The 25,400-nt window shown below is 39.1% G+C and overlaps 1 long non-coding RNA gene across 2 annotated transcripts in view; it reads right to left on the bottom strand.

Annotated features, from left to right (window-relative positions):
* Positions 1-4,758: 4,758 nt before the first annotated feature.
* LOC116446044 overlaps positions 4,759-25,400 on the bottom strand; it is a 107,963-nt gene continuing 87,321 nt past the window's right edge. For both annotated transcript variants that reach the window (XR_004241007.1, XR_004241006.1), the window contains exon 4: positions 4,759-6,531. This is a non-coding gene — a long non-coding RNA (uncharacterized LOC116446044). The remainder of the gene's footprint in view (positions 6,532-25,400) is intronic.

Raw genomic sequence — 25,400 nt, 5'->3', positions numbered from 1 at the left:
ATCAGTGTATATGAGAAAGACAAGTTTTCCTACCAATGCTATTTAATTTGTGCTGAGAACAGTTACAGTTAAGTAAGGAAAAGCAGAAGAAAATAATGTAGCTTTTCCAATGCAATACACCTGACTTATCATTCCTTTCTCTAAGCAGATTTAGATAGACATGGTGCAGAATGTGAACTCCTATTGACAGTAAGCAGAAGTATAAAATGGCAGTGAAACTGGTGACTTAAGCATTTCCAAAGAGATTGCCTCCTGTTTAAGGCAGGATACTTTCAACAATCAAAGAAAAATCTATGCAAGTTCATTTTGTTAAAGATACTGTCATTTTCTACTAGCAAGATGTACTGCATTTTGCTATTTTATGGCCACTGGTGCTATTCCACCGTCCTGTAGAAAAAATCTTCTACAGAATTGTCCATTTCTTTTTGTGGTAAGGACAAAATAAGCTTTCCACATAAATTAAACTAGATTGAGATTGTATATTTAAAAAACCCAAAACATTCCCTTCTGATGCTATCTGAAAACAGCAGCAGGCTGCATCCACTATTACCACTTTTTTTACATTGAAAATATTGTATGTATAGCAAAGGTAGTTGACAATAGTAAATCAGTTATGTTATATACTGAAATGGTAAGTCAGATTTACATAAAGAAACAGAAAACAAACAAAAATTCCATAAACTGCATTTCAATATGACAAGAAAAGATTAGGCTTATGGTGACAAAGACCAAGCAGAATATGAATAATAGAAACTTTTTAGTAAATGTGCACTAGGGCATAATGTGAAAGTTGCTTTGTAATGACAAAATTTCTTTCACCCAACGGTGAATTTGATGCTGAAAGACATTTCTTTGAAGAATATTGTTTTCTTGAAAAAAATGAGATAATCATAATGACTCTTTAATTATTAGCTGAGACTTAAGACAAAATATGTCTGCACCCAGAGTTGCTAGTAGCACCTGGTTGATGTAGGTCTTTGTTCGTTCCACATAGCTCAAGTCACATGAGGATAACATTGACCTTATTCCAAGGAAGAATTATTCATGTCATTTCTTTTATAAGTTATAGAGGTTGTTCACCCAGTCACACCTGACTGAAATAAAAAGGATGAATTTACAAATTCTGTGCCAGACATACTGGGTCAACAAAGTACTTCATTTAATATGTAAAATTAGTTCCAGAGCTATGAAAGGCAGAGGAAGAGACAGATCCAGCATGCTCACTGAACTCTATGATATGAACTCTACTATCATTTAGGACCTCAAGCAGTCAGCTGTCAAATTCTATAGTCTCTTCTCTGTAGACTTTTTATCTCTATCCTTAATACAGTTCATCTAGCCACACTGCTCCATTAGTCATTTGTTTTCTTTCCACTTCCACTATCATCTCTGCACTACCATCTTTCTCACAACAGAACCTCCAAAAATCTGGCATTCTTGAAGATGCCTTTAGAGGATTGCTCTCTGAAAAGTAGATTTATTCCCCACCCCCAGTCACCAATCCTTCTTTTTTCTTTAAAATCCAGGGAAAGAAAACAGAAACTCCGATATGCCAAGGTGACAAAGGGAAGCTATGTTAAGCAGAGAATTAAATTCAAGATATCTACAGTCTTCACAAGAGGGCATCCTTCATGTCTTCCAAGTCCCCTTTCCCTCTTCCTTAAGTTCACCTTTACGGCTAATTGGAATTTTGCCAGGGCAACTACTTGTAAAACAAATGGCTAAAATTACGAGGAGTCCAAACCTTTTTTGTCCTACATGTGAAATGAAAGATATCTCGGCCTAGCAAGTAATGCTCCTTACACTCGGGTCACAGATCTTGGGATAACTCAGGCTACTCCTAAACCCCTACTTGAATCTGGCCCTAAGAGAAGAAATTGTATTAACTTACTTTCATTCTGAGTAGAGACTCCATGCAGTAGGATAAATAATGTTCAACCACTACACCTGGGAGTCTTGTTCAGAGTAGAAAAATATTCCTATACACAGAAGTTTTAATGGATTTTCCATGCAGGTACTAGTCCAGTCAAGCCCTGTTCAGCATTAGAGGTGTGCCTTATATTCATAAGACACCTTATTTTGCAGATATATGTTCTGTGTTGTCCACTTTTGGTAAGATATGCTATGGGGCATAGCACTGGGTGCCAGCTGTCTTAATATTTATTGACGCATAAAAGTCAGCAAATGACAAGAATTCCTTGTTCTGTCATACACCATTACTCGAATGGGCATTATAGCAACCAGCATTTCTACTCACATTTTAGTCCAACGTGACTGCTGTTTTCCACAATGATACAAGAGCAGTAACAGGTAATAACTACTTCATCACAAGCTTATTTTGTGGAACTTGAGAGCCCAAGCAGTGAAGGGATTAGTAGTGCTGCTTTTATAGGTCATTTTGATACTGGTATGGAAAGCAGCTAAACTAACAAGATGGCAGTTTTTCATTTCAGTATCTTTCTATTTCATATCTTTTATGTAAGTGCATCCATTTCTGTGTTTATTCCATCATCTCACTAACACAGCAAATAATTGTGAGACTTTCAAATACAGCTCTGCATCATTGACTCTATTTTATCTTTGGTGTAGTTATGCTAATAAAAACAAGTATATGAGCTATGAATGGTCTTGTCACAGCCATTATCTTTCTCCTGATGGCTTTTTGAGTTCAGCATGAACTATTTACATGTAGCTTTTGGAATCACAGAAACAAGGGCAGGGAAGGACCTCAGGAGATCACCCATTGCTTCTCCCTGCTGCAGGGCAGAGCCAAAGAGCTAAACCATGGCTAAACAGATCCAAGCTCTCCCTAGCTGTTACCATCTGACCCACGTCCAACCAATAGCTGCTGGTGGCTGTTTACCTTAGCTTCAAGATCTGATCTGTTTATAGCTGCTTTAACCTGAATAGATTATGTGATCCATACTGTGCATTGTCTGTACAGCTCTTTTCATTCCGTGCTCTTACAGTCTCCTTTCACAATGCCCTGTGTCCTCTGCAGGTCTGGAAATCTACACATTGCAGTGGAAAGAAGGACATTTCCACTGTCCCTATAACCACCCTATGATCAACAAATAGTTTCATCAGTCTCTGTGTTCTCAGATAAATCCTCTGCTTTCACAAGCCAGAGCAGTTATAAATAGCAAGACATGGTATCATGTCTTTAAAAAATCACAAAACTTCCCAAGAAACTGATTGCCCAACAGAAAATGAAGGAAAAAGGGCAAAACTGACTGTAATGTAACAGGTAAGCAAAGTGAGTGAGACTCAGTTTTCTGCTCGCTTTCATTTGCAAACCGCTCAGTCACAAGTGTCATTTTGAAAATGAAGCTTGCTGAGGCTGCACAGAGCTTTCCTTGAAAATCATTTTGTACAGCGGTAATTCCACTGGGAGAATGTGACTTGGATAATGAAGTGATCTCAGTGCTGGTGGTCTCTTTTCTAGCAATACACTACTTATCCATATGCTGGTTTTGTTCCTGAGGAATGCATCATCTTCATACTGCCAGGTATTGGTAACATTGCTATGGCAAGGCATGCATGTAATTGTAGGAACATGTGTGCAACTCTAAGAATTTATCCACTGCAAAACCAGAGCAGGGGAGCAAAACTCTACTCACTGAGCAGGAATTTTGCCAGCAAGTCTCAGATTTCATCCTTGAGATTGCCCCTCTCTTAGGGTTATGGATGAGGTAGAAAAGTATTACTGTCTTTGCTTCAGAAAGGGGACATCTGACAATGAGTAAACTGCTCTATCACCGTTGCTCAGAGGGTCTCAGAAATAATCCCAGCACACCACCTGAGAAATCTTGTCCTTGTGCTTTTTTCTGATGGGATAGCATTAGCAAGATTTACAGTTTAAAACCTTGTGAAGGTTTTGTAGGGTTTTTTATCCCCCTTTGGGTGGAACTAACCTGCTGCAATGTGCTCACATGATACAACCAACAGTGAACTAAGGGCAATCCCAGGGAGACAAGCCTGATAGTGTGGAACAGATTTAGAATAACCAGAAGGGGCACAGATCTGAAGTGTAATGGCACATTTCAAGGTAAATATACAGGGTCTTTTAGAAATTTTGATCTTCAACCCACTGTGTAGCAAGGAAAAAAACCTACGAGTATGCAATTTGGCTGAGGATATACAGTGTGATGGACCAAGATTACACTTCTTTCCTTGGCTGTACCTGTCTCACAGGTTTCAGATATCTCCAACACCAGGGCTTCTAGCCTTGCTCTGAGCAGGTCTCATCAATAAGGATTTGAAGCTGCCTATGGTATCCAGTGATTCATCTTATATAATGATTCAGTGTTGCAAGCTCAGGGAGCTTAGCCAGGCTGAACAACAGTGGAAAGTTTTCAATTTTTTTTCTTTTCTCAGACAAGATTTTTGAGGCCACCATCTACTTCTCTGCTCACAGATCCCAGTTCAGACCCCACTGACCATCCATTTCACAGATCTCACTGCAGGGTGCTTCAGTTTTGAAAATTTCTCAGTTCCCACAGTTATTCTATTCCTAGCATATGAACAAAATAGTTACAGCATTCTTCTGAGGGACATCCCTCAGAGCACGTGATCTTTTAAAGGAGAGCCCTAAGATCCACAATCAAATTATCAGATATGAACTTACAAGATTGTCCTTCTGAGGAAGTACTATTCAGGAGAGCAGTTTGCTGATTTTAGAACCATAAAGTTTATGTAGGATATTTGTGTTGCAAGGCAAAGCTCCGTATAAGCGGACGTTGGCTAACGAAGGTTCAGTGGAAGCTGTACTACCCATGTCTAACATTTACCTCCCTACTACACTGCAATAATCATGTTATGCAGGGACGGACCTCCTGGAAGTACAGGCAGGCTTTGTGTGATAGATTGCTGATATTCATGCAGAAAAGCAAGACCACCAAACCTTTGCACTTGTCAATATTTGTCCTCTAGCAGTTGGTGGCTAATGGCTTAACACACTGATTCTTGTTGCCACCCTCCCCCCTGTATTCCAGGAAAAATAAGATTCAGTTTCCCAACTCAGGGATTTGAAAAAAATCGAAAATGCAACCCAGGCCCAGCCGCCAAAATAAATATCCTACTTGTAAAGGTAATTATGACAGTGACACAAGTATAAGCCAAAAAGTATACTTACTTTTTTAAATGAAAACTTTTCAATTAAAAAAACCTGGGTTTTGATAGAGAAAAGATTTGTGATTTTTGCTGGAAACATTTCTTTCCAAGTGTAGGTGCAATAAATTTACAAATCAGTATTTTGGCTCAAGACTTACTCAAATCTGATATTTTTTGGAGGATTCTTTTACAGAAAACTACCTGAATACATGGGATTGTAGGTTCATTCCTTTTCTTATTACTTTTATATGTTTTTTCACAGAAATCACTTACGGATATGCCAGAAAGATAATGCCTGTGAGTATAGGAGCCACATTCCTCAGGGTACCACAAAAACATATTCCTAATCCAGGGTGTTAGAACCAGATGATCTCTGCGATCCCTTCCAAGCCAAACCATCCTATGACTCTACTGCTAGGTTTCTGGCTTTTAAGACAGACATCTTAAACCAGAAACAGCAACATTCAGCTAAAAGTCCTCTGCATTATTTACAAAAGATGGTCAGGTAGCAGAGTGAAACAGGTAAATTATATAAAGTGGCAGAAAGCTCTGGGTGAGGCTCCAAGATTATAGGATGCTTCAGTTAAAAAATAAAATACCTGACCACTTGAGCTGCTACAATATATTGCCAAAACAAACTACAATTATTTATTGAGATGATGCTCCTTGACTTTCCTTTCAGGAACACTGCCAGAAAATAAATTAAGTATTCACGGAGTCAACAACACAGAAAAGACACTTAAAGAAAGCTCTGAAGTCAGAAAATGCAACATACTTCATTTAACTAAGCAATATACTTAGATAAAGACCAGTTCTTCTTTAGCTTACTAGGATTGTTTTTTATCATTTAAAATTTAATGGGTTTATTTAGAATGAAAATGATTAACCAGTGGAGTGAATTATGCCACCAACAAGAAAAGGCACACAAAATAATAATTTTATTTCCATTTATGAGAAATATTTTTCCTCTCCAAATTTTCTCATTCTTATCAGCACTACTTGGTCAGTTTAGCCTTTAGTGATTTTGTGACATGATTTATTATACACAGAGGACAATAAAGTCAATCCTTACCTTCTAGTTGTCTGGGGATTTTTCACTAAACATGTACCTAAGAGTCTGGTTTATGGATGCAATAAATATGGATAGGAGGCTGTGGTCTGGGGTTCATCAGCCATCATCAATGTGGAAACACACACTGTCAAAAGCCGGGCAGCTTGAGGTGTGCGTTCTGGATGCTAACAACTGCTGCCTTGCACAGGAAATGTGTGGGAATGCTCTGACTTGCCTTGGGCCACTTTCTGGGAGATGGGCACCAGTGGAAAGTCAGTCTCTTGTTCTTTGCTGCCAGGATCCATCAGCTTCAGGAATGGTGGAATGGTGGTGGTGACAACCACGGAGAGCCAAGCGCAGTGGGTCACCTAAAGAAAGGCACACAGGACGTCAGGATGTAAGACCTGAGAGCTCATGGCATGCCTGCTTCTGACTGCCATCTGCGTGCCACTGTATGCTTGAAGTAAAAGAGGCACTGGAACAGAAAGATAGTATACCCACTTGCTGTAAGTCTAACTCCTGTAATGTTAAAATTCTTCCTGGGTAAAATCACTTAACTGATACATCTGATAGGGCAACCTGTTCCGTAATGCCTAAAGCCTGACTAAGGCAAACAATATGAAGACAAACTAGATTAAAATGTACTGTGTCTACAGTTCATATGTTTGTTAAGTAGATTAGCTCGTACCTACAGAAATAGTGACATAATTCTTTCCCCTTACCTTTTTCCTGAGAAGATCTCTGCCTTTGGAACAACTGATGTAACCCTGTTCATGTTTTTCACTGTCTGGCAGCAAATGAAACTCCCAAAATTGTCTCATTAAACCTGACTAACATTTGGGTCTAAAGCACTCCAAATGAAGACTGAGTCAATTTCTCTGTAAAAGACCTATCAACAATGCAAGAAAACATGAATAGAGAAGTTTTGAAGAACCCTAACTTGCATTCTGTTGCCAAGGGATACACTTCCTTGGTATACATACTCCCATGCTCTCAGCAAGTCTGACTCACAAGAAGTCTGGTTTTCAGTAAATAATGAAAGCCCTACACTAATGAAAACAATATAAGGGTCAAAAATGAAGTAAAATAAAATAGCATGCAAATTAAATATTACTTTACACTCCAGACAGTATGTAGGGTGCTCTACCATAAGAGTGCTCTCTATAGGCTGCATAATGTACCTGGAAAATTTATGTTGAGACAGGCTGGATTTTGTTCCATTTGCAAAATGATGTTTTTACTGCTCTGCTCCCCTTCTATTGAGCCCAAACAGCTCCTTGCTATTTGTGTCCCTTTTTCTTTTCCTTTTTTTTTTCTCTGCAGCAAATGCCACTGCCAAATATCTTTCTCCCACGATATCTCCCTATCCCTCTCACTTTTCATAACCTCTACTTGTCACACGGAATGGTTTTAGAGACACAGGGGTTAAGGCCAGAACTTACCCAAGTTTTGTTCCCATGAATTTCAGAGAAAGCTACTGGTAGTCATAACTTCTAAAATTAGGAATTATTTCTGAAAATTTTCACTAATCTTCTTTACCCCAAAGGTCACTGTGTGAGGCAAATCCCAAGTCCTAATGCTGGTCTTGGCATTTGTTGGGTGAATTACAGAGGAAAGCCATAACCTCCTTGTTCCTCCATAATTGCAAGACCCTCTCCCTCATTCTGTTATGCTTCCAGCAGCATGACCACTGGAATGACTGGCTCTGGATTTCCTACGGTATTTCTCTGAAACTACTCACATGAGTGAAGATAAGGATGAGCTTAGAGATTGACCTTAACCAACTAATTCAAAATATCTTCAATTATGGAAGCTACATGCTCCAAAATGCACAAAATACCTGCATTTTAAAACCAACATAGAATGTATAACTATTTTATCACCTATACTATTATCTGTTTAACTCTGTAGATTAGTAATCAAAATATACAACTTGAAAATCTAAGACAATTATAAAAGAGAAGAAATCTATTGCAATAAATGTGGAGAAAATACAGAGTAGGAATTTTACATTTTGTTCACCTGAAAACTAGGTTAAGGGAAATTTTTTCCTATTTTCAAAAGGTCATATGCACAGCTATTAATCCTGTGACTCACAAGTCACTAAAAGGTCAGTGGTTTTTTCATGTACACACGCTAACTATTATAATATAACAAAGTTAAAAGAAAATCCCCATTGGGGCAGGATAATAAAAACCGGAAAAGAAATGTGAGTAATGGGGGAAGAAAAAAAATTTAAAGGAGCTAACTTTAAAATGCAACATTGTTTTTGATTTTTACAACACAGGTGTTACAAGAGGGAAAAAAAAAAAAACATTTAAAAGTATCTGAGATAATTTTTTATGCATACACAGGAACTTTCTTACAAATCCCTTATCCCAAGCTTTTTCCCCTTTTTCTGTCATTGCACTTACTACTAAACTTCCCACTAAAATAAATAGTTTGTATGAAATCCTGTGTACTAAATCCTGCAGTTCTTGTTCAAGCAAAAATTCCTGCTGACTTAAGTGGAAATTGCATTTGAGCAAGGCTTTGATCAAACATTTTATATTCTAGACTGCTGTAAGTGGAGCAGCGGGAAACTATATCAAGCAGGTGAAATTTTGCATTTAACAGCCGTCCTTCTGTAATCTGCTCCTCCTAATGCACTTCACATCTGGAGGGATACCATGCTAACCAGCATTTTGTTAAAACATCTCTGAAGTCAGGAGTCTTCATATGTCTCCTTCTTTGCTTCTGTATACAGTTGAATAGAGAGGGATGTGGGTTTAGAGAACATTTTACATTATGTGTTGTTAATTTAGCCATGTTTGTTATCAAGTTTACAAATGCTAAACACTGGAGTCTTTAATATAAAAAGACTTTAATGTAAAAAGAGTGCCCGTAGCTCTATGAAAATGATGTGTGTGAGGTTTCTGTTTATTGAATTCCAACCAAAACTACAGCAACATACCAGCGTTGTTGGACTGGATCCTGCTTTGGCTGGAACAGAATACACTGAAGTGCTCTTCTTTTTAAAGGTCTCAGGTCTAATATTGTCTTACATTTCATACCTAGACAAAGTAAATTGGTACCTTCCATGCTAAAACAAGAAAAGCAGTATTATAAGAAACAGAAATAAGTCCTAATGACTTAACATGAAAAAAAAATTGACCCCTGGATTAAATGCTGTTGACTGAGGTTAACCAATACTTTGCTTTTGGCTTAAGTGGGGTCAACAGTTGACCTAGAAGCATTTGCTCCAGTTTCAAAAAGCAAATTGATGGTTTCTTGTCTGTAGATGAAGCTTGTAGAGTTCTGTTGCATTAGTGAGTAGACACCAGAGACAGTCAGGAGTAACCTGTTCCCTATTTTGAGGTAAATGATTCCCACACTCAAAAGGTGTGACTACAATAGCACATAAAGGCAGGGAAAACTTAAGAAATTCACATCTCCTTGGTGAGATATGCTACTAAGTTTAAAAACTCTGCTTTGTGCCAAAGAGATATGTTGAACTATATGCATACCACTAAGAAAAAGCTAAGACATATACAAGATTTCGTCCTTTCTGAGTGACTCCCATGTATGTGAAGGTCTATCTTTAGATCTTAGATGTTGCATAAATCAAATGGAGGATCATTAATCACTGATACTGTCTTTTTCAAGAAGCATCATGAGCAGCTCCTTCCATCCTGAAACAGAGAGTCTGAGTAAGCAACCATTGTACTGTTTAGTTCTAGAGTAAGGGAGGCTCCTGAAGCTTTCCATCCTACACACACTGAACCTCAGCGGCTGACTTTATACCTTGAAGATTTTGCTCACAATGCACTGGGATGAAAGGCTCCATATAATTGCACAATGACATCTTATTACCATGACACGCAGCTGGGAAAAGATTCACACGGAGAAAGCATTCACCTGGACTCCTGATACAACCAGTAAAGAGCCCAATGGTATCCAGTTTCTAAATACTCAAAATAAGGTTATTTACTACCATTCAGAGAGCACTGTAGCTCTGTTGTCACAGTAACAAGTAGCAGCAATACCGTTACTGAACCAAATCACATTTGCAGTCTCCCAGCATTGTTTTCAACAGAATATATCTGAATGCTTTTTATTTGTTAGCAAAAAGTAGGATGCTAGCCTAAATGAGAAGGGATGCAGGATTATGCTCTTATTTCATCTGTTATTTCAAATGAAAACAACATAGCAAGAAAATCATGAATGCATTTTAAAAAATATAATACACAGCATATTCTCTAATGTTCTGCTGCAACTCAAGGCAATTCAACCTTAATAAAACTTCAGAACTCCAGTCATTCATTTGCAAATGTTAAAGTTTTGGATTGTTCCTTTTTGGGTTTTGGGGGTTTTTTTTAAGAAATCTATGACCATTGATATAATTAAGAACTATTCAGCAGGTTGCCATAGGAAACCTATTTTTTCAGCTAACCCAATACCTCTACAGATATTTGAGTTACTTAATGCTTCACTGGAAGTAGAAGATGACTCTTATATTTAAGAATCAGCATGACTGGCCTTTTTAATATAGACAAAATATTTGTCCTCGTTAAAAACAAAAACAACTTTAAAGTGTCTTCTATCCTAGTTTTGCAGGGAAAAAAAAGTTAACATCCTCTTATATTATCAGGTACTTGAAGGGGAAAAAAATGTAATAAAAATACTAGAGGAAGAATCCAAATCTGTATGAAGTGAGAGCTCGATCAGTTTCTTCTCTTTGCTTGTCTCATTTCATTTTAATTGCTTCTTAGAAACACTCACCTTGCGTGGTGATCTGTTTACCCATTGTTTTTCCTATCCCATATTGTTCCCACCCCCCCCCCACCCCACCCCACCCCACCCCACCCCACCCCACCCCACCCCACCGCTTTCCCCTGCCCCTCGCCCTGGCCACTCCCTCGAGTTCTCCCTATTGGTTCCTGTACCCCAACTCCGCCCATGTACAGCCCCTGAGCCCACGACAAAACCCCCTTGCACTGGGATCTCTCTGCCTCTGGGGGTCATCAGGACAAGATGTAAGATTAAAGATCCTCTAAAACCCTCGGGGAGGGACCCTTCTCGCCTCCTTCGCCTCACTGTGCTGTAGAGCTGATAGCTGACCAGAGCAAGAATGCAGAGCCATCCAAAAAGGACTGCGGGAGGACAGAATGGCTGCCCTGCCCTAAGCAGCTCCGCTGAGCTCTCAGGGAAAGCTGCAGCTTGCTGAACTAAACCTAGCAGTACAACAATCTTGGAGGAGGAATGTTCACTGTCTGTGACTGGTTTTCATGCCGAGTCATTACACCATCTAATTTGGAGATCTTAAAAACAACCATGTTCACTTTGTAGTCTGGTCTACAGGAAACAATGGAACTGAGTTTGAACATATGTTTTCCCAAACAGGTATGGAAAGTGGCTCAAGGATGCAGAAAAACCTCTGAAATGCTTTCCACGCAGTTTCAGAATGAGCTTCAGGAACTTTCTATACTTTAGAGAAATGTATCTTTTTTACAAACATTCCTTCTAATATGTTGATAAAATACTGTGCATGTGCTCATTAAACACTGTTTAGATAAGACTTGCTCCAGTCAACCACACTGATTTAATGTAAATGTTGTTGAATGTCACTGAGAGAGCACCAGCTAAGCCCTATCCCTGCTGTTCCTATCCATGAAATCTCCCCAAGACCTGGCTATCCAAAGTGAAAACTCTCTCTCAAGGTAACAGAAATCTCTAGAGCCACCTCAGGTAGACAGGGATTTAACAATCCAAAAAGAAAGCAATAAGAGCTAGTGTGGCCATAGCTACTGGTGACCGGCACAGCCTAAATCCCACTGCAGTTCCCACATCGGAACTGAAGTTCCCTCTTGGCTGGAGCTAAGTATGAATGCACTTTCCAGGCTATTCACACCTAGATTAATTATTCTTAGTGGTCAAATCTGAAAGGAGAAAATACCACACTGATCGTCCCCCATGTGAACTGCCTGCTTGTTTTAATCAACTGTATTTCAGTCAGGTCCTTTGAATGTTAATTAATCACAATAACCCAGAACACGTTACAGAACATATTTAAGATTAATTGTCATGTTTGGGGCCATGTGGATCTGATTACTTTTATTATTATTACCCTGCCTAAATACCCATCTTTATAGGGTATTTAACCTCTTTGATTTCTACATACTCCAGCACTGGACTTCATCAAGAATATAATTCCCCTTTTCATCCTCGCAATCCCAGCTCACCTATTTGGTGTTGAAAACACCCCAAATCAGTTGGTAGGGAAGAATATGCACCACTGTACAGCCATCTCAGCAATACTGAAGCTGCATCCACTGCTGCAGTAACAACAGCTGCTCCTATTGCAAACAAGTTTGGCATGATTTGGGCAAAGAAGATTCAACAAATTTTCCATTTGGCATGGATATAAAGGAGAGAAAAGTTTTGCACAGTATGATTTCACATCACTTAAAATTAGCCTTAGATTTCAGTCGTGCCTATAATTTCAAGGCCAGTCTTAGTTAATGCTCTCAAATAGCATTCTTGAAGAGGTGCCTTGGAAAGATAATCACGTTCAGTACTTGCTAAGTAGTTCAGTCCAACTATGCAAGAGTTAAAAAAGTCCTAATCATACAGAAAAAAAAAAAAATCCGAAGTCCATTGTTAGTAGGGAGAGGCAAGCACAAACAGCAGTTAGCAAATGCTAAATAGGACATGCAAAAAGACTTCCATTACATAAATAGAGATAATTATAGGGTTACAGAAAATTCCCACAGAGTAAATTTGAGAAGTCATATGGCTAACAAGGACAACTATGAGAGAAGATCTTTTCTGGTGCAACAACAGAAAGGTGGGTAAGAACAGAAAGGAGATGTCAACTGACTTTTAAGAACAGCACAATAAACATGCAGCAGTATTGCAAGGATGAGATGGAGCTAAACAAATTGTAGTCTGCGTTTAAAAACAGGATGTCATTAGAACCAGTAAAAGCAATATTTCTATCCTTGTTTTCTAAGGCGCCATGACAGTAACGGTGAGGACTGACTTTTAGACATTTCAGTATTAACCCCAACACACCTACCAGGCTTATCAGGTAGTACTTACTCTTGCTTCTGTTCACTCCTTTCTTCTGTTTCTTTTTTTATTATAAGGCTTTTTAACTCTCCACCATTAACTGTTGATCTTGCAATAAGACAGAGAAGAGTTCAAAGTCAAGTGGCAGAATGCAAACAGACAGGGCAAAGGCACAACTGCAAAGACAGATGAAGATGCTACAAAGTTGATTTAAAAAGAAGAAAAAGAGCAAAAAAAAGAGAATAAGAAAGAATTTATTGCTTTGGAGCTCCTGCATAAGTGGGAAAGGAAATGCTGTATATTGATATGTATTTTGATAGGTTTAATCTCTGTATAGCTATGTAATGTTGTAACTCTTAATACAGCAATACAGAAAAGGGAAGTATGGGATGTAATTGCTCAGGCAGAGTTACGAGGTATGCAGGCATACGTGAGCTCTTGCACACAGACCAGAACAAACACAAACACTTATTGTTGATTTGATAAGGAAATACAGCATATTTTGTGGTGTGCACCAGCCAGCTGCCAACTCACTGCTAAATTGAATGTGCCTACAGTCTGGACTGAGTGGTCTTGCTGCCCCACATAGCGTCTGAACTGCTCATTACTGGCTTTCCCAGAGAATAGAGGAGATCATTGGGAGTAGTCAACAGTAAATGATCTTGCTATTAAGCATTCCTAGTTCACCCCTAATGAGAACATCTAGGTGCCCAGGATATGATTAAGGGTCACATACCAATAAGCTGCTCGAGCCTCCGCCTTCTCTCCCTTGACTTTAGGAACCCTCACTTGATTATTAGTGGCACTTTCTAATTCATGCGAAGAACTCACAGTTTTGGAAGAAGGCCAGAAGTACCGATCATAACACTTGCATGGGCAACTTCTTCAAGCTCTCTTTTGCCACTCCTTCACTATGGAATCTTTTTCTAAAAAGGACTTTAGGAAAATAGGATCACTAGGGCAGCTGGTATAAAGCAGCAGTGCTTATTTTTAGCAGACCTACAGACTTGTACCAGCTGTTTAATGCCAATATTAAGCATGGAATATTGCTATTTGTCTACTCTTCTTGGAAAATATGGGCATATCCACAGATCAGCAGGTAATGGCAACGTCCCAGAAGCAGCCAATCTTGTACCTGGAGGCCTGTGTTGTGAAGGATCCTAGGCCAATTCAGGGGTGGTCTGATAGCTCCAGTTGTGTTTGTCCTCTGAAAATAGTGGTTTGTTCTCACAGAGAGCGTTGGACTGAAACTCAGACCTGTGCATCTGCCCTTGCTGAGAGAAAGTAGGAGGGAAAATCCCAAAGGGAACTTTTGCAAGCAAAGCCTCTGCATTTCCCAGTGCTGTGCAAACATGCGCCTTCTTCAGCTTCTGGCATCACACCATTTCAATTTCCTGCTGCACTCAGGCAAGAATATTTCTGTCTAACACATTTCAAAGAGGAACATCATTAGCATTAGTGCTTAAGGTCTTTGAAACTGCAAAGAAAAGGCAGGTGTGTCAATATGGAAGGCATTATGAGAGGGCAGCAAGGTTAAAATATTTCTATTTAAAGTTGACCTGCTTTAATGAGGAGATTAGATCACACGACAGACACAGATTTTGTGAGATTTTATAAATTCTGTCTTCAAACCAGTTTGTCTCAATTCTCAACTGTTCAGGTTTATTAGAATAAAAAGGAAGGAAAATGTATTAAACAGCAGAATGATCCTATAAATATGTTTGTCATCCTCTTCTAGTAAGTAAGAGAATATTTTAATTTATTAGCTAAGTACAACTCTTTGTACCTCAGCAGAATAAATGGTTTAGGATAATTTAAAAGCATTTCTCCATGGACCAGGATATAGCTAGCAACCTAGACTCCAAAAGTAATTTGTAAAAACCTTCCATGCTGTCTCTCAAAAATTGTGCCAACCCTTTTCACAGACGGAATACAAAAGACTGTGAGGTGTCTGGCAGCTAAGAGTAAAACATATGTACATTGAGCATGTTTTACCTCAATAAGTTAACACAAGACAGGAGGAACAGAAAACCCCTAAAGGGACAAATTGAATTAATGAAAAAGTCTAAAGCCCCCAGAAAACCAATGTCCTTTGGCCACTAGACCAAAATGTATCCCCTTCTGCAGCAAGCCCCTTGGACAATTACCTGCTTTTGTCCTTTGTGAATCACCTTGACTTTTTTTTCAAGTTTTCATAATCATATTAAACAAACTGTGTAAGTTGTGCGAGTCTTTTATTGTTTTGGCTAATTTCTGGACAGAGTCCAGAAACTTATCTCTCTGCCTCTGAAGTATGAGTCTCATCACATAGCACAGTAAAAATAAATCGTGATTTGCATTTCTCAATAGCCTTCAAATAACTACGTGGAGTAAAGCCAAACCCAGCCTCTTCATTGAAACAAACAGTTTGCTTTCTCACATACCAAGATTGTTTCTCGTTCATGTAAAGAATAATTTCTGCCTCCATGTGGAAACTACCAGCCACATTTCTCCCTGGTAGCTCACGTAGTGAGTGCTTTGAGTCAGCACGTCCAACCACAACAGCAAACTTTGATAGGATTTACTTGTACCATTGAAACATTCTGGCACGTATTCAGGTCATGACTCAGGGTGCTTATCTGTGAAGCGAAACTCCCTCTGGGATGTGAAGCACCATCATCTCAACCACTTCTTTTCCTCCAAAAAAACAAACAAACATTCAGCACACTTCTCAGTCTAGGTCCTTCCTTCTTTCTCATCCCTCACCCAACCCTAGCCAGCGGCAAGCTCAGGAAAATGTGAAGAACACAGGCACAATTGTTCTCAGTTTCTACCCTATGCTCATTATATTGGCAAAGTTCAAAACCATTTGCTTCTGCCACTGTACTTTTAAACATTTGTAGTTCTAGAATATCATCAAAATCCCAGCACCATTCTTTGAAATAGGTTCCTGCCTTCTATTTGTCACACTTTCATTCAACAAATGTATCACCATGTTCTCATGTTTATCTGGAAGATTATTAGACATTCAGTCCTTAAAAATAACATGTGTCTTCAAAAGGGAAAGTTTTCCCCACACCCTGACTTTATGTTTTGACTGTATGCTCGATTTTTTTATATGTAGAGGAGTCCTTCCAAAAGTTGTGTGAAGTAGACAGAAAGAAAACAGGTGCTAGAGACACTTAAAAAAAGCTGCCCATGGTGGTTAAGTTACAGAATTTAACATGAAAGAGGAATAAAGAATGGATGAATTTGTGTCTGAAGAATGACATATGTCCTTTACTTTTGTTTTTCTTTTCTGACAAACAACCCAGGTTAAGGACACCCTTACTCATTCTTAAGGTAAGTAGACATAAGAGAGGTCATGTGCACACAAATGTTAAATTAAAAACCAATTCTAATATAGTTAAAACAACATCCCAACATAGCTACTCCCATGCAGGCAGCAGAACAAAACAAAAGTGGAGCAGGACATGTAAAATCACAGTCACTTTTAGTGGCTTAGTAGTTTTGATGAAAACCTCAATGGTTCAGCTGAAATAGTTACTCTGGTATGAAGACATGAAGTCCATAGCTGCAGTTCAAGATTTGGGAGAAGTAGGAATCCTGAACCATTGTAGTTCCATGACTGTATAATCTTCAACAACCTCTCCCACCCATGTTCTTTCCTTTGCAAAAGCCTACACACCAAATGCAATTCCAGAGGAATTCCAGATTTTGCAGGCAGGCTGTATTTGCTAAAACACAGAATAAACACTTCTTGTAAAGAATTAGCCTTACTACTCCACACACTGACTTGGCTATTTTCTCTAACACTGCTGTCCAAAGAGAAGAAAGAAATGAAAGAAGCTGTCAGGAAGAAAGCCTGGGCACATAGCAGGGACAGGCAGGGGCAGAGACAGAGATGAAGAGAAATGTAGTGTGGGTAAGGAAGTAGAGAAGTTTGAACTTCAGAGGAAGCCAAGAACAACCCTTGAGAGAGGAGTAAGAAAGGAAGTTTCTATACGTGCTTAGAATTGCACCTGCTAATCTACACAATGCAAACCTACAGGAAGTGACTCAGTGGTCAGAGCCCAACACACAAAGGGAAGCATCCTATATTCCAGGAAAAGGTATTTGGCTTATGCATGGACATAATGTTTTTGTTCAGGTCTTGAACCACAACTGCTTTTGGTTCTGTTTCTCATATGCAGCAGTTGCCCTTTCTAACTCACTGTTTTTAACTCAAGCCCATCAAAGAGGAAGAGCAATTTTTGAGGAAGATTTCAGTACTTTATCCACATTATATGAAGGATGGACTAGAGTCATAGTGCTCTGACCACCTAACCTACCCCAGTTTCTCTGTGCATCTTCATCCATAATGTGGCAGTACATAAAAATTAACAAAAACTCACTTATTTGATGTTCCAGGCCAGGCCCTCACACTGAAAATATTTTGTGTCATATCTTTTTTTATCCTGATCCAACAAGATCACAATATAGTGCTGTCATACCAGATATACAAATCCTGAGGACAAAGAAAAGGTAGGGCATCATGGCTACTGAATCCTGCTAACTCACAGAGCAAACCAAAGGGATTTTAGTGTCTAATTCCCTTTGCTTCCCCTACCTACAGTGGCTTTAAAGGAGAAGAGACAGAATGAACGAGCTAAAGTAGCTCCTGGTTAACAAAATTACTGCAGAGCTGTATAGGCTGCCATCATCTTTTGCAGACAAGGATGCCCATAGATGGAATTTTCCTCCAGCCAACAGCTACCCTATTACCTTAGAACCCCTGAATGCACCACCTGGGAAGTCCTTTTCCGGGACTCTGGAAGGACCAATGTCCTATGGGCCCACAGCATGCGAGGAGCAGCAGTTAGGAGAAGGCCACCTTCATGCTACCCTGCAGACCTGCTCCATGTCCCACTTGGCAGAACCATAGCATGCAATCCTCAAGGTTTGTAGTAAAAGGCAGAAAAGGTTTCCTGCTCCTTTTTGACTCACATAGCACAACTTTAAAATCTTTAAAGTCAAAACATACCAATCACATCTTATCCAATCACATTTTCTCTCTGGAAAGAGTAAATGCAGCCTCTGTGAAGCCCAGCATACTGTGCATAGACAATGAGAGGTTCCAGTAAAGGCTCACTGAACTGTATTTAACGGGTGCTCAGCCTGGGGATGATAACTACTCACTGTACTTGTGAGACGTGCAAAATGTCAGGGGAATATAGAGAAGTGTTGTGCTCAGGAAGTGTATGATGTGACTAATAAGAGTATGACAAGGGGTGTGGTTATCATGAGATATTTACCTCCCTTCAGTGCCTTCATGAGACGTGAGAAAATAAGTATCTCCCTCCTCTCCCTGTCTCTCAGGAACATGTTTATTCACTTAGAACTAAACTTCCAAAATTTATCATACTGCTCTTATTACTGGGCAGTTTCTCAGGAAGGAAGTTGATTCCAAGATTCTATATTCCTGTTCCAGCTGAGTAATGCTGGATACAGAATTCAGTTTACTTCACAGCAAATAGTTTATGAAAAAGCTAAGTTCTTGACCAAAACAATGTATTTCAAGCAAGTGTAAAATTTCTTTGGCATTTGAATAGGAGATCCACACATAGGATGGGCTACTCCCATCTCTGATTCTCTCGGGAGACCACACAGCTCCCTGTGTCTGTCTTGGTGTGAAACCTCAAGGCAGGTAGGAAGGAGTGAGTGGCCAAGACGCCAATTGGCATCTGCCTGTATTTTTTTTTTTTTCCTAGATGCAAAGGTAAGAGAAAAAGAACATGCTGCTCTGAAGAAAACAGAGATGTAAGAAAGAATGGGGGAATCAGGGAGAAGAGCACTGGAGGGCTGTTAGAGCAAGGGCATGAAACGTAAGTGTTGGAATTTTAATCAAAAGATGGAATAGTAGTAAATGAGAGAGAAAGGTAGAAAGAGAGTAGAATGAAATGGACTTTCAGGATGAAAGAAAGGGAGGCCAGAGCCTGGAAAAGGACATGCTACTGTGAGGGGATTGACATGTAACTTCAGTTTAAAAAAAGGAAAATCAGTCAAAGGAAATGTTAATGGAAATTAACAAACTGGGCCTCACAAGAAAAAGAAGGGCAAGAGGAAAGAAGCAGAAAAAAAGATAATAAACATTAGGAAGAAAAAAAGAATGAGAAGTAGATAAAATATTTTACCCATTACTTTTTTTTTTGGTCATGTTTGTCTCCCAGAATATCTCATGGTGAAATAAATGGAATTTTATTTCCCAAGGAAAACAGCCATTTAAAATAGAAAGAGTGTTGTGTACATAACCCAAATTTTACCCTTCAACTCCAACCTCCAATCCATGTGTGACCCTTCATTTCCACTAAATATTCACCATGCAGACTCTGGTCTAGATCGATTTACACCTGTAGGCATCTCAGGCCACAAAATACAGCTCAATTCCTCACAACAATAAAGCCAGCAAATAAACTCATTCATTCATTCATGTGTTCATTCATTCATTCATTCACAGATTTTCCTGTAGATTTTGCATAATGATTCTGCAGAACTGAATATCAGGTTGGTTTGGGGTTTTTTCCCTTTTTTACTCATTGCAACATCAGGAGACACAATGTGTGACAAAACCAGGAAGTAACAGACAACTCTATCTGCATCTCTCTCCCCCTCACACCTCATGACAGAACAATTCTCATCACTATCAATAGCACCCATATCCATCCAAACCCAGATGCATCTATATAACATATCCAACAGTTGCTAAATACCAAGACACAACAGCCAAAGAGTTGGACTTCAGGACCTCAAGCTCATGAACATGAGAACCAGCTGCAAGATTAAAACATATAAATTGTGCTGAGGCAAATAGCCATGACTTCAGAACTCTGACAATTGTTGCCTTTTTGGGTTAGACTGTACTTGTGGGGGAGAGTGTGGGAAGTTCCAGAACAATGGAAGACCCTGGCAGGCAGGCAGGCAGCTTCACAGTTACACAGAGCCTATCCCTGCTTTCTTCCTGCAAAAGCAGATGAGGCTTTGGGGATGTCTCTGCTAGTTGTAGCAAGAACATCCCTTAAAACATGGTATGTATTTTGAGCAGTCCTGAGGTCTAATTAAGGTAAAAGGGTTAATTTAGTATCAGAATTATTGTGCTAAAATCTGTAACAGCAAGACTGCTTACAGTCAGTAGCATTCCAGCACTTTCTTCCATAGAGTATCAGCAAACCACTCCAGGAAAGTTTGAATAACTGCAGATTGAGGCTACTCCCATATGAATAATTTCTTGAAATAAAGACTGGTCTTTCTTCACTGGAGCAGAAACCAGATAGAAACAATCCTAGAACTATATCCATCACAGGAGATTAACTACTAGTGTGAGGCATCATGAGATTTCTGAATGTTCCTCAGTCTGGGACCAGACCCAAGCCATGGAAGCGAGTAGAGGCTGATACAAGGAAATCAGATGATCAAAAAGCCATGAGAAAACACATGCTAAATATTTAAGAGACATTCACATTTATGCTGAAAGCACAAAGAATTTAACTTGCAACAGCAAAGTAAAAAACAAAAGACGCACCTTTTAAAAAACAATCGAATGAGAAATCATTCTGGTTTTTCTTTTATTAAATACTTGCATACAACAAGACATTTTCATTAAATTGTTTCTTGAAAACTGTACCTAAAGCACTCAGAAATAAATAATGAAAACACTGGTTATTAAGGAGAATTAATGCAATAGCAGAACCAAATGGTTTAGTGATAGAAACCCTTATAACAGAACTACCCTGCACAACACTAATTGATTCCATATTCAGCTACCCAAATAAAATATGATAATATTGCATTATCTGAAACTTTCACTGGCTCAATAGACTCCTTAGACAGGGCCTAGTTACCTGGTTAGATTGTAACCCTTCAATAAGGAATGGCAAGACAGAGCTATGTATGTGTGTAGAGACCCATCGATTCAGAAATTTTTTATGGGATGGGACCTGAGTGCAAATTTAATGACTGTGGTGTGTGCTCAGCTTGAAATACAGTTTTTTTAAACTCTTCTTTAACCAAGCAGTTCACTTACCAGGAAATGAAATGGTCTGGTAATGAGGAGACATAACACATAAGTGACACACAAGCTTCCTATCATATTTACTCATTACATGTGTAATGACAAGGAGCTCTACAAGCTGCACAAAAGGTGGGGTTTGGATTCCTGTGATGCAGACGCTCCTGACTCAAGTTCATCGTGTCTAATATTTGCCTTCAGATTTTGCCCTGAGTACTCATCAAATCCTCCATATCAGTGAATTCTTTGGTGTAGAATACTGTTAAACTGATACTACAGTCTTTTCTCCTGAAGGGGTATCAGTAAGACTCACTTGGACTCTAATAATCTTAAAAGTTCTACACTTCTCCATTCAAAGTGGCTAGCCAGTTCAAAATCTACTGAGTATTCTCATGTTAGAAAACTAGGCTAATTCTACTAAAAAAAAAAAAAAAAAAGTCAAACAAAGTTGTTAATTCCTGAAGGGATTGCTGTCTGTAGATTCTAAGACACAATTAGAGATAGCTATTTCCTTGCACATTATATGTTGTAGTGCTGGGGCCCTGGTAATCCATATTATCTACATTCCCATCTAAATAATCCAGTCCTCTTGAGAGGATTGGAAATGTTTTGTAAAGAGGACCTAATCTTCAACAGGATCGGGATGACTTCTACTGGCCATCATGAGACAAGGCATAATGTATTTTTCTTTAAATTGCCAAAAAACATTAGGCATGGATCGAAATGAAAGTTATGTATCTTTTCCACAGCTTAGAGTTGATAGAGAAGTGAAACAGAATGGAGAGAGAGAGCAAGAGAGCATGTGATCTGTGGTTTCAGATAGACACTGAGGGTGCACTCAGCTGCGCTGAAGCTGCCAGGAATTTCTGACCCTATGTATCTCCAGTTCCTGGAAAGTCCCACCAACAAACATCAAGAACACATTCCCTCTGATAAGATTCTGTAATTTAGCAAATATTTCTCTGTGTGTCCAACAGTTTCTGCTGTTTGTTTAATGATGTTATAGAATACTTGGCTCTGCACCTGAACTGGGGCAAGGTGAGCAGGCTCATTGCCCAAGTACAAATGTGCTCTCATTGCATCACATACCCCACAGTTTCTCTGAGTTGAGATCCTGCTTAAGCTGCTGCCAAAGCACATGGAGGGGCTGTCAGCAGTGCAGGGGGCAAAGGCTGAAGATATCTTTCACAATATCACCGGTTTGTTCATTGAGACTAATGCAGGGAAAAGGCTGTTACTCAGGGTACCTTTTGTAAGAGCTTCACTTGTTAAAGTGTTCATTAGGACAGTACTCTGAACTTCAGTACCGTGGTGGGAAGCTCTGGAAGAAATCCACCATAATGAGGACTGAAAAAAATACTCAGAACTGAATACTTTTTTTTCTTCAACAGAAAAAGCTTTTGACTAAGTGAACAAACTGTAGATAGATCTTTTGATGTCAAAAGGTCTTGAGAAATAGATTGACTCTGTAGAACCTCTTTCTCACATATAGTACAGCAATATAGTATGGTATACTATAGTACACATATAGTACTGCCTGCACACCCAGTTGCAAGGCACAGCAGTAGACTATTATCAGGGTGAGGAGGTATTTACACAATTTGAGACACTGTAATCTCTACAGTGAGTGAAAGAGTTCACTAACAGGGATAACAAACTATAAATTTATTAATTCAACATTTTTTTAGGAATGTTCTTCCATGCACGCCTTTTTCTTAGCTAGGTAAAGATGCAAGAAGCAGAAGCCTGAGGTAAGGTCATATATATATATGAACAGGCTAAATGTCCACCATGAAGTCACAGCCATGATTCTCATTTAAGTTATGCAGTTCCATGCATACCTTAAAGCTTTGGCTAAGTTGGTGTTAAAATATTACATTTCTTCAGGCTAAATTGTGCAGAGAAAACCAGCTTCAATCAATACTTACATTACTTTGATTGGGTCAATAAAACAAAGGGTTGATTGATCCACCTTCCCTTTACTCATGTAACAGTGAATGAAATTAAGAACATCCCTTAAAATAAGTGATATCTGGTGACTCTATTCACCTCAAGCCTTGGTATCTCTCATTTCTGGACTAAAATCACTGAATCATTTAGGTTGGAAAAGACCTCCAAGCTTTGACTTTGACCTTGTCAACTAAACCATAGCAGTAAGTGCCACATCCAGTTGTTTCTTGAACTGGCTGGTGACTCCACCACCTCCTTAGACAGCCCATTCCAATGTCTGACCACCCTTTCAGTGAAGAAATTCTTCCTGATGTCCAACCTGAACCTCCCCTGGCACAGCTTGAGGCCATTTCCTCTTGTCCTGTCACTTCCTGGGAGAAGAGACTGACCCCCACCTGTTTACAGCCTCCTTTCAGGTGATTGTAGAGAGTGATAAGGTCACCCCCTGAGCCTCCTTTTCTCCAAGCTGAACACTCCCAGCTCCCTCAGCCTCTCTTTACAGCACATGTGCTCCAGAGCCTTCGCCAGCTTTGTTGCTCTTCTCTGGACTCACTCTAACAACTCGAAGAATAAATTAATCCAATCTGAAGAGGCCAGATGGAAGGTATTCCCCCATAATTGTATCTCTGCTTCTCCTTCAAGGACTTTTCTCTGTGTTATTGGGGTCATTCCTTTCAGGCTGGATCTCTTTGACAAAATCTCTGATGTAATAATGCACAGTCAGTCAAGAGAACATCATAACATTACCATGAAGAGCATATGATCTTTATGAAAGAACACACCAAAACTCTCCTTTTTCACTGTTCAAAATGATCACCATTTCATCTTTAAAATTCTCACCCATTTCCTTAGTTTAGATAAACTGTAATTCACTTGATTACAAAATATCAAGACTGAAAGGTAAATTTCACTGGTCCACTATGCTTTCCTAGTACAGTAATAATTACAAATTATTTTAAAACTCATTTTCTGCAACACCTATTATGCAAGCACCCTATAAACGTAGGGAAGATTAACATTCAAAATGACATTGTCATAAAAAAGAAATCCCAAATGATGCAAAACTAATCCAAATTTGCTACAAATTTAGGAGCGTAGACCAAATTTGCCCAAACCCTTGAGATCCAGCTTTCCTTTTAATCCTAAAACTTATGTATGACCTCACATTATAGTAGAAGTAACAAAGTGAGGGAGGGATGGATGCACATTTTGGACTCAGAAATCACCTAACAGTTTGGGTACTTCTACAAATTTTCCACTTATTTGTCATCCCCAGTTCCCTCAGCAGAGAGCATTTGAGGTCAGTCATGACCCATGATTGAATAAACACCATTCCTGTCAGCTATTTTGCCCAGGTTAATGTTTGGCATCAGAATGAGTCTCATTCTAAGTTGTTTATCACAATGACTGCGATAACATTACTTTGGCAGTACCTATGGGTTATCATTTGCTGTTCCAATGCACACAAATAGCCTGCATACAGTTTGTTGAAGGGAAGGTATGTGGGTTCAGTTTTAAAATTCAAGAGCTTTGCTTTAGCAAAAAGTAATAAAAAGTTCAGTGTAATGAGCACAAGTAGGTCTATCTGCTTATCTGATTGTGCACAAACAAATTTCTCTTTCAAATACTCTCCAGCATACACTGTAATCAAACCAGTCCACAAAAATTAATGTTGTCCTTGATTATTTTTGTCCTTCCTGCTACCAGATACGTGCCTTTCACAGGGACCTGAGAGTGATATGGCCACTGATTTCAGTGGGGCCCAGATTTCAATCTTCATCTTCTCTAGTCCAAAGAAAAGAGCTGCCAGTGTCTTCAGGGACCCAGGTACTCTCAGAGAAATTCAAAACACTTAAAGATACCGTGGCAACACACAGGGTTGTCAAAGTAGCAAAGGTCCTTCCATATTGATTAGTTCCATGTTTAATATATACATACTCTTGCAGTGTTTGCAAATAACCTTTTTTGTATGAATACAGCACTGGCTTAGTCAAAGCCAGATCAAAGAGGCACGCATGATTCACATCCACTAAATAAACACTGATGCCTGATGGCAGTAATTCAGCTATTTATATTCATTGCTTGATTTAACCAGTGGCATTCCTTTAATATGATAATAAGCAGAGACTGTTTGCTATGAAAAAACAACAAGAGACTTGAGTGCTAAACTTGCTCTTAACACCAAATGAAAGTGATATTAGTGGGCAAGTTGAG

Source organism: Corvus moneduloides, chromosome 6 (genome assembly GCF_009650955.1).
Source record: "Corvus moneduloides isolate bCorMon1 chromosome 6, bCorMon1.pri, whole genome shotgun sequence".
Classification (NCBI taxonomy): domain Eukaryota; kingdom Metazoa; phylum Chordata; class Aves; order Passeriformes; family Corvidae; genus Corvus; species Corvus moneduloides.
Note: the sequence above shows the minus strand (reverse complement) of the source record. Positions and strands in the feature narration are given on the sequence as shown.